Genomic DNA, 11,027 nt, shown 5'->3' on the forward strand with positions numbered 1-11,027 from the left:
TTTGAATATTCAGGTCCTCTGGCTGCTGCTGGAGAATGGATTGCTGAGGGTGGCTCTTTTAGTTTATCTTAAAATCAGAATTTAAAATAAATACAATGATGAGGCCAAGTTAGATTATATTTGACTGTATACCAACAGCCATAAATAATAATTTTAGATTTTTTTTTGGGGTGGAGGGGCCCATGAAGGCAAAAGTGCCTGGAGACCACTGCAGTCATAACGTGGCACTGGCTCCATGAGCAGAGGTAAAGTGATGTAGATGCATTTGAGAGATGTCTAGACGATAAAAACTGATAGGTTTGGTGTCGGATGTGGGGATTACACAGCTGGAACCATCCAAATGGTTCCAGCATTCACCAAATGGCGGTGTCTGCTGCTGAGATGGGAAGCATTGGGAGAAGACTGAATTTGGGGAACAAGGATGAATTCAGTGTGGCCACGCTTAGTCTGAGGTGTGTCCGTGGTGCTGGAGGATGCAAATGGACAGCTGTGTGTAAACCCTACTGTGGTCAGATTAGCAACTTAGCTCTCCGCAACTGGGACATGAAAATTGCTTTACTAAACAGAAGCTTCTCTTGATATGGCATTCATCATGCTGGAATTATACCTATCCTACATTTATCATAGTAACCTAAGGTCTGGGAGCTGTTTGGAGATATCTGAAGAAGCATCATTCTTTTGCTGAAATGTGCAAACTCTACCAGTTCTGATTATATTTTGCAAGATGTGGGGAAAAAAATGTTGAATTAAAAATTTTTTTAAAAACAAAGAGAAGAAAAACAAAAACAGTTATTCACCCAGCTCCTTTTTGCACATTTAGGCAGATAAATACCATGAATACTGAAGCATAAACAACAAATTATATTAAACAAGCCATGCTACGTACATCTCCATTGGAAACACATTAGAAAATGAAACTCAACAGCTGCCAAATGTACGAAATGATCAGATCAGGAGGAAGTGAATGTCTTTTTGAAGCTCTCCAAAAGGACTTTACAACTGAAGCATTAAAAAAAAAAACAGAGGTAATATGCATTTGACAGTGACCTTAGAAACATCTTAAATATCTTTTGACATCTTCAGTTCATGTTTCAGAAAAACCTTTGTTTCTTCAATTATATCTGATAATGTGATACATTTTGTAAATTACAGAGAAACCATGGCTTTTGCAAAACACTTATGTATAGAAAAGATATGGCACCCGATTTAGTCATTTTTGTAATAAAATAAAACCTGACCCAACATGTCATAATAAAAGAGCAACTGAAGTAGACCTGATTAATCTGTCCCCGAGATATGCCCGACTCATCTTTTTCCTGAAGCATCAGCAGAAGTGTGGTTTTCTTTTGTAAAATTAACTCCACGTTAAGAGTCTTTTATCTTTAAATTTCTTCCTGGCAATTATTAATTTGGGAGATCAACCAGAACCATAAAAATCTCCATGCATTTAGATCTAACCATCGCTTTTATTCCTTTTGACTCTGATGCCTGGGGTAATGGTCAGGCCAAAAACAATTAAACAGAATGTAGGTCAGTTCACCAGGTGATAAATTTACCCATCCTTTGGATCCTCACTGAAGTTTCTGAGGCTAACACAATGGCAGATACTATTTTGAGCATAGATGAAAGAAAAGGATCTTCAAAGAACGTGACTGCAGAATGCCCGGCATGTAGCGAGCACATGCTAGAGAGGCCTGCAGCAAGGGGCGCTCAGCTTCAAGAGAAGCCTGCTGTCCCAGAAGCAGCTGGGAAACTCAGAGGCTCCATCTGCCAACATGGCTCTTTTTAAAAGCAGAAGGAGAGAATGCGTAGTGGAAAAGACTGACTGATTTTTGAGTTTGACTGTTTTGTGGAGAGCATTGGACTGGGAGTCAAGGGCTAGATTCCAGACCCCACCAGGCCCCTAAGCTGCTGTGTGTATGTAGCAAGCATTTTGCCTCTCTGGGCCTCAATTTCCCTCATGTGTATATGAGGGTGTTAGTTGATCTTTCAGGTGCACTTCATAGGCATCCATGAAAATCCTGATGGTCTAAGAATCTGCAATACTTTCTATTAGACGTTTATTTTTTTCAGTAGGATAACAGGCAGAATAATGGCCTCCCAAGTATATTCCCCTCCTAGTACCTGCAACCTGTGAATAATCTTTCCTTACATGGCAGAAGGACTTTGCAGATATAATTAAGGATCTTGAGATGGAGAGATGACTCTAAATTGTCCTGGCAGGGGCAGTGTAATTGCAGGGCTCCTTACAAGAGGGAAGCAAGAGTGTCAGGGTTAGAGAGAGAGAAGAGATCTGAAGACACTGAGCTTCTAGCTTTGGAGATAGAAGCCAACACATGCAGCTGGCCTCTGGAAGCTGGAAAAGGTAAGGAAATGGATTCACCCCTAGAGCCTGCAGAAGGCAGTTCTGTCACCCCATTCAAGACTTCTGACTTCTAGAATGGTAAAATAAGAAATGTGTGTTGTTATAAGCCTCTTAGTTCATAGTAGTTTGTTACAGCAGCACTAAAAAACAGATACACCTAGCCTGCAAGAACTTGAGTTTCTGCATCTTCCTTTCTGGTAGTGTGGTTAAGTAGTGCAGTAGTAGCTTGGCCTGCTAGAGTCCATCCATCCTTAAGGAAAGGTTGTTTGTTTGCAGGAGAGATCGGAAACCACCTGAGAGGATGAGCAATGGGCAATGGAAGGGCACGAAACTCTCAGCCAAAGAAGACATCTTTTTGTTTACCTAAAGCCAGGGAAGTCTATGAAGATCCCTTCTCTGCACAAACAGGGGCCCTTAAGTGGGTGATTTGCACCGAAGGCTGACACAGTGAAGGTGGCTCCATCGACAGTCCTACCTTGGTCAGGTTTGTACAGCATCAGTTGGAACAGGAAGAGCAAGAGCACTAGAAAGGGAACTGCAAACTTGGTGTGGCTGCCACAGGAAACATTCCCATTTGGGAATGAAATTCAGAAATTGTAGACAGGCAGAGAGACAGGCAGAGACTATACCTGGTTCATGTATCAGTGTCAGAAAAGGTCCGTTCTGGCAGGCGCAGAGAGCATACTGAGATGGCCAACACAAATGTGGAGGAACAGTACAAGGAAATACGAGAAAATGGACCAGACAGGAGAGACATAATAACCTAGTACTACTCGCTAAATGGCTGCAATAATGCTTTCATGAGAAGGGATCAATGGTTAACACCTGGAAGTATTTTAGTTTTATCACTGTAGTCATTATTTTATAGGTTCATTATATTTAGACATGGAATGCTTCGGTTAACCTCCAGTGCAGTTCATTTAGAAGTGCGTGTGCTGTGATCTTTTCCACTGGCTCAATCTTTTGTATTTATAAAGCTCTGGATCTATTCTGCCCTTTGTTTTGTTTAATAGAGGCATCTTAACCACGTAGACCCGAATAACATGAGTTGTTTTCAAGAAAATGCCCTAATTAGGCAGATGAGGTGAAATGACACCCACCTAAGGGATCAAGACTGTTTTTCTTGTCAGGCTAGAAAGTTTGACCAAGGCTATTTCCAAGGCTGCGTAGAACACTGGGGTGTGTGCAGAAAGCGGGGAGGCTGGGGAGAAGTGGCTGGCAGGGTGTGGGGAGGAATGTTGCTGCAGAGGGGCAGCAATTGAAGCAAAATCCGAAGTGACTACTGGGTTCTAGCAAGGAAAACAGTCCAGTACTGGGTTGTTATCCACGTGGGCCAGGCAAAGATAGGGCGTCAAATGAAATGGGGCAGAAAGCAGCCAGAAAGAGGAGGGTCTTGAAGTATCCTGCAGCAGCCACACCAAGTTGGCAGTTGTATTTCTATTGCTCTTTCTCTTCCTGTTCCAACTGATGCTGTACAAATCTGACCAAGGTTAGGACTGAAGACGGAGCTACCTTCACTGTGTCAGCCTTAAATGCAAAGTCAGGCTGCAATGTTGGAGAGTGAACCTTGCACGTGGCCTTTAATTTGGTTCTAGTGTTATGGTTGTGGGCAGGTTGGGAGTACTAAGAGGGCTCAGGGGAAGGGACAAACAATTTTTTAGTTCAGTGTACCAACACATGCAGTGATCACAGAACAGGTGTTCAGTAGTAACTTGTTGATGGATAATACACCTGAGTAACAGAAAGCCAGCTTAGGGTGTGTCCGTGTTCACTGAGTTGGTTTGAGACACCAGGGCAGAGGCCCAAGGAAGATCTCTAGCTAAGGATTTCTTGAGGCCTACCTGGCCTAATGCACTAAATGATTAAACAGTCCTATGTACCAGCTGTGGCTGTCAAAGAAACATTTAGTGATGTTGCCCTGGAACTGTCAAGGCTGATGACATTCACAAATCTTCCCAAGAGAGTATCCCAACAACTCTTGTTCTAGCAAAGAAGACTCCACTATTTCCTGCATAGCCACAGTGTCCAGAATAACATGCCCCCAGGGAGGAAGGGCCCACCAAGAGAACTCAGATTGCTCACCCACTCACGCTTTGGACAGACAGACAGAAAGCGTTCATCTATTGAAGGCAACACTTGGCAGAGTGTATCGGAGGGAAGCAAAGATTTCTGGAGAAATCAATTGATATTTAGTCAACATTTGAAAGTGCTTAGTAAAAGGGCTTAAGCAAAGACTAAAATTTGTTAGTAAGAAGAGCCTTGATTCAAGGAGGCATTCCAGAGCAGACTACGTGCTTACACGGGACAAGGAGTGTGTTTGGGATTATTTACATTGCCATCAGATGTTTGCAGGCCATCAATGAAATGATCGGAAAAGGAATGTCAGAGTCTACCCTAAATTGCTTAGATTCTTCTATTGTGTGTAAACATGTGTAGTAAATTCCATTGTTCTTACTGCTTAAGTCTTTGTTAATTGAGTCTTTTTGTTGGTTTCATGAAGTGCCGAGTAAAAGTACTCTTTCTGGTATTGATAAATATAGGCTCCTGAACTGTGGGTGCTGCGGACTCTCAGATTCACTATCCTACTCTTCAAGTGGATGCTGCATTCTCAGGGAGGCACTGTCATACAGTGCCATAGCACAAAAGCTTGGCAGAGAACTTGGATCCATGGTTGTCCCTCCCTCTTCATACCTTTGTAATGCTGGGCAGTGCCTTCACTTCTCCACGCTTCAGTTTTCTCATTCTTAAAAGGAGAGCTGATATAGTACCTCCCTCTGGGATGCCTATGAGGAAAAGCCTAGTAGATGCATACAAAATGCCAAGGAAAGTAAGTGGCCAGCTTAAAAGAGGCACTCACTGTTTCCTGGTTATCCTTAATAACTAATCTGAACATGGGTTGTTTCTGCCTTAGTGTTCCATGTGATAATCAGGTCATCATAAGAAGTTGTGAGTTCAGGCTGGGTGTGGTGGTTCACGCTTGTAATCCCAGCACTTTGGGAGGCTGAGGCAGGTGGATCACCTGAGGTCAGGAGTTCAAGACCAGCCTGGCCAACACGGTGAAACTGGCTGTGGTGATGGACACCTGTAATCCCAGTTACTTGGGAGGCTGAGACAGGAGAATTGCTTGAACCCAGGAGGCGGAGGTTGTAGTGAGCCAAGATTGCACCACTGCACTCCAGCCTGGCCAGTAAGAGTGAAACTCTGTCTAACAACAACAACAACAACAACAACAACAACAACAACAACAACAACAAAGTTGTTGTGAGTTCAGAATCCTACTCCAGAGTGGTTGCTTTGTGGAAGAGTTGAGCAAGACAATGGAGCCATAACTACCAGATACTCAGTAAGCCTTAAGCACCTGTCCCTCTGCTTTCATGGCTTGGCAGCTTTCAGCAAGTTCTCTGGCAAAAGCTGGCCCTATTTTGTAGGAGAGACTTAAACTACCTCCTCATCCTCTGCAGAGCCAGAGCATACCCTGGGGTCTGTGGAGTGACTAAATATGGAAAATCCAGGAAGGAAAATAATTCTTTTCTTTCTCACCATTGCGAAGGTACAGCAGGTGAATTCCCAAACGCAAAAGGGAGCTGATGTCCACCCTTCACCCCTGCTGACAATATCAGGAGTACAGTGTTCACCTCCCAGGGACGATGCTGTCCTTTGCAGAACAACAGAGCCCACCGGCTGTGAGGACAGGACACTCCCAAGCTGCGGACAGCATCCAGCGCTCGGTGATGGGCAGAACACTTAGCTTTCCATGCCCCAACCCTGATCTTGTCTCAAACAGGCCTTGTCCTGCTCTTGCAGAGCTGGATGCTGACTTCCTCTTCAGTGGCCCTCCAGGAGTGCCTTGTTCGTGTCCCTCTCCCTCCTGGCAGTGGAGTCCCAAGTGTACTCACAGCCAGGTGGGGCCACCAGAGGGAAGACAGCAAACAGCCCTGGCTGACAGGAAGGGCCAGCTCTGCTTCCTGGGGAAGACTGTGCCTTCCTTGAGAACTCTTCTGAAAGATGATGCATTCTATCTTCTAGAAAGCAGTAGAGCTTAGCCAAAACATGGGAACTTTTCACTTTTTGTCTCCATGGGGCTAATGGGCTTGAGTGGGAAGAGGCAGATGTGGTGAAGCTCAGCATCAGCCTGGCTGATCCAGTGGGGCTCTTGCTGCCCCCTGGGCCTGTTCCCTGACTCTCCCCTCTCTCTGCCACTGCCAAACCCACCCCTTTCATTTCAATAACTCCTTAGAAAACTCACCAAGCAGATTCAAAATTCTTACCTCATTTAGCCTGCAGATAATCTTGTGGACATAGAAAGAGAAAAGAATAGTTACTGGATCGATTACACCTCACACTCGTGCTAGGGACATGCAGAAGAACAGCTAATATGCATTCAGTATTCACCATATGCCAAACATTGCTTTAAATGCTTCTCAATACTTTTTTTTTTAACTTGCTCCTGTCAACAACCCAATGAAGAAGTGTAAGTATCATTATCCAGCCCCACCCTTTCATTTATTTATTTTTTGAGATGGAGTCTTGCTGTGTCATCCAGGCTAGAGTGCAGTGCATGATCTTGGCTCACTGCAAACTTGGCCTCCTGGGTTCAAGAGATTCCCCTGCCTCAGCCTCCCAACTAGCTGGGATTACAGGCATGTACCACCATGCCTGGCTAATTTTTGTATTTTTAGTAGAGATGGGTTTTCACCATGTTGGCCAGGCTGGTCTCAAACTCCTGACCTCAAGTGATCAATCTGCCTTGGCTTCCCAAAGTGCATGGATTACAGGCATGAGCCACCACGCCCAGCCCATTATTCCCTTTTTATAGATGAGAAAACTGAGGCCCTTAGAGTTTGAATCACTTATCCAAGGTGACTCAGCAAGCAAGTGTCCAAGTATGATTTAAACACAGCTGTCTGATGGCAAGTGTATGCTCTTTGTTATTACAATAATGCATCTCTTACAGGGTTTCAAATAACCCTTTTTGAACTCAGAGTTTCAAAGAATTACAAGTTTGTGATATAGGAAATCATTATTCACGTTGTACAGATGAACATCTAAGTGTCTTTCAATCATAATCTTGGTTTATGACTCACTTTCAGTATTGGTTTCAAGTATATCTTCATGTATTCATTCATTTATTTATTTTTATTTAATTAGCAGCTGTAATCTTAGCACCCGGGGTAACACTAGGACCTTGACAATGACTTTTATTGTGTCACCATCCCAGGACAGCCCATATCTCTTCCACTACCCAAGGAAAAGGCAGCCTTAACCCTGTGTTCCTAATTTTGTTCCTTTGGGGTTTATATAGTTTTATCACATCTGTATAAATTTCTAAAATGTATATTTTTAAGTTTGGGGGATTTTTTTCATAATATAAAAAGATACAAAGCTGTAATAAAAGAAAAGAAAGGAGAGAAAAAGGACTTTTCCAGGAGGCATTAACTTACGACCAACACTAGGTAAAGCTCAAAGGGAATCTGGTTTCATGGCTATGTATTTATAGAATTATTTTTTACTGAAAATTGTTTTTCAGATATTTTAGGAACCCACTGTGGGAGACTTCAAATGAGTGGGAAGGAAAGCAACTCATATCTCAGTGAAATTTTTATTAATTGGGAATTACTGTTGAGAATTTGGAAGACCTTATGTAAGATTGAGAGGGCAAAAATTGAAACATTCACATGAGGGCTCCATTAGGAAGTTTGAAAGGGCTTGAAGAGACATGTTAAAAATAATTCAAAAAAAGAGAGAAGAGGTAATTACCAGATATGGAGGGTTTTTATATGGCCAGGGTGATAAAACAGGCTGGTTATTAACCTGGCAGGTAGAGAGAAAACCCATTGATGGTAATTGGGGAAATTAGTGCTCAGGATGTAATTCTTCCCCTTCCACCATTCTTTGGAGGAAATAAATGCTTTATTGAAGTGATTCCATGAGAATCTTTACAGTTTCTTGGAAGAGTTGGTGATTCAAGAGGTTTTTGTGACTGCAAAACAGTTATTTAAATCATTTCCTGAGGAAAGAAGTTTGGAAGAAGATAAAAATAATTAATGCCAGTTTAGCTATTAGTGTGGGAATGATAGGGACTTAAAGAGGTGTTTACCAGCTGCACTCTACTTTATGTGGCTCAAAAAACAGTGTCACATCTTGGCAAACTTGAGAGCTGAGTTTCATGGTGGCAAATAGGAACCACCCCCTTCCAAGTTCAATACCATGATGTGATTCTAGGAATGTTGCAAGAGATAAAATATTGTGTGTCAGGGCTTATGGTAGGAAAAGAATCAAAAACCAAGAAAACAGAATCTGAGTCAACTACGTTTCCCTTCCTGAAGGAATTGTATCGGGAGAAAGAGTTTTTTTTTGTTGTTGTTGTTTTTGAGACAGAGTCTCGCTCTGTTGCCCAGGCTGGAGTGCAGTGGCATGATCTCAGCTCATTACAACCTCTGCCTCCTGGGTTCAAGCGATTCTCCTGCCTCAGCCTCCTGAGTAGCTGGGACTACAGGCACTTGCCACTATGCCTGGCTAATTTTTGTATTTTTAGTAGAAACCGGGTTTCACCATGTTAGTCAGGCTAGTCTCGAACTCCTGACCTCAAGTCATCCGCCTGCCTCGGCCTCCCAAAGTGCTGGGATTACAGGTGTGAGTCACCATGTCCGGCTGAGATTTGTTTTTACTAATGGTTTGTTGGTTGATGCTTTGAGTCTAACCATTTTGTACTTCGGTGTCCTACTTTAGGAGAGAATCTGAGCTTGTGACAGTGAACAGTGGAGAAGCAAAATCACTTTAGTACAGGACTTTAGTAGAGTGAATACGTAATAGTATAAAGCGGACTGAACGCTTCTGGGAAACAGTAACACAAACCATGGCTGGACTGGATTTATGTGATTTCTTAGGTACGTGAAATAAGTGATTGTGACTTCACAAGCTCATTGGGTTAAGTCACAGAGTTTTCACTCTGGACACAGAATGTAGATTATCATGCTTTTCTTTTTAACAAATGCTGCCTGAATTATGGGTATTTGTAACTTTGCTTAGCTTTTAAAGAGCCCATTCCTAATTTTCTGTTATACAGAAAACAGCTATGTGCATATTTGGTATTTTTTTAGTATTAAGTGCATACTGCCAGGTTCTTTTGCATTAAGTACTAGGATATTTTCCTTTTCATATCATTCTGCCCTTGTCTAATCTTTTCAGTGGCATAATATTCGTGTGTGTGTGTGTGTGTGTGTGTGTGTATGTTTGAGAGTATGTGTGACATCATGCCTACTTGTACAGTGATAAATTAGGTGTCACTTTGAAGTAGTCACAAGTATCATATTAGTAGTTTGCATTAAGTTGCCAGTTAATTAAATAACCTCTGTCTTTTACTGCAAAAAAACTTGAGCCTTATTAAGTTAGAAAATTTACAACCAATAGCATAATCAATAAAACATTAATAAACATGTCACCCCTGACAAACCTTTTGTATTGATTTTCACTTTCTTACAAAGCTTGCCCATAGCCTGAAATTTAAAAAAACCACCACCAGTAAAATGGGTGTAACATTAGCCAAATGTAACATTCCATAAAGCACTTTTGAAACTTTTATAGTTCTATTGGTTCTAATTATCTGGAAGTCTGCTTTCGAAATGGCTTCACTGCTGACAGAGTTTAATTCTGGAGTTCACTAGTGAGAGATACAACTAATAATAGTAGGATGTCACTGTAACCTTCATTCATAGGTGACTGCAGATTGAGGGAAGAATCGAGGCAATTTTCTTGCTAATCCAAATAACAACCACAGCTTCGGCCTTAGTCGTTTGAATTTTCAGGAAGCTATAATTATTTTCCATCTGAAATATCCAAATGACAGCTTTATGTTTCTACGTCTGCATGTAGAGACATCCATTTTTTGGACTAAGTGTTGGGGAGTTGGGTTTGAAGAGATACTGGGAGTGACTGACAAGTTGTTTCTCCTGCGTGGTCCCTAAGTCAGCCAGTGAGAGCAACAAAGGTATTCCTGAACATGCACGTGAAAAGTCTGCATCGCTCTATGAAAAATTTGTGAGTTTGCGGTTCAGAGATCGAAGGCTGCTTAGGAAGGCTTGAAGAAGGATTCTGTCTTGTGTCTTCCCTTGTACTGTTAATCGAGTAAACGGGGTGCCATGTGGATGTGATGCCTACTTTCCTGCAAGAGGCAGCCCATGGGCGATTAGGCACCTCCCATCCCATGCACACTCAAGAAGCTGCATTGCAGATTGTCTGCTTAGTCCTGACTCTAGAAATGCATCAGAGGGCAGACTGACTCCCTTTGGCAAGTAGTGGAAATGATTTACCCTCCTGGCAGTTCAGTTTCCCATTTAGAAGAAAACCTCTATTTTGGAGGAAAAAAAAATCATATATTTGAAGGATGTACATAACTTGTCTGATGAAACTACAGTCCATGAATTCTAAAGTTTGACTCTTTCCAAGTCCCAAACACATTCATTCATTCATTGAATAAAACATGAACCAAGCGCCTGCTGTAGGCCAAATACTGCGCTTACTTTCTGATGCAAAACTTTATATAAATCCTCACCCATATGAAGACCTAAAATGGTTACAAGGAAATACTGGTATTTCAGCACTTTAAAGTCAAGTTGGGATCTTGGTTGGTGGTGACAGCAATCTCTTTGGCTGAGACGCTAGC

Source organism: Pan troglodytes, chromosome 5 (assembly GCF_028858775.2).
Source record: "Pan troglodytes isolate AG18354 chromosome 5, NHGRI_mPanTro3-v2.0_pri, whole genome shotgun sequence".
NCBI classification, from domain to species: domain Eukaryota; kingdom Metazoa; phylum Chordata; class Mammalia; order Primates; family Hominidae; genus Pan; species Pan troglodytes.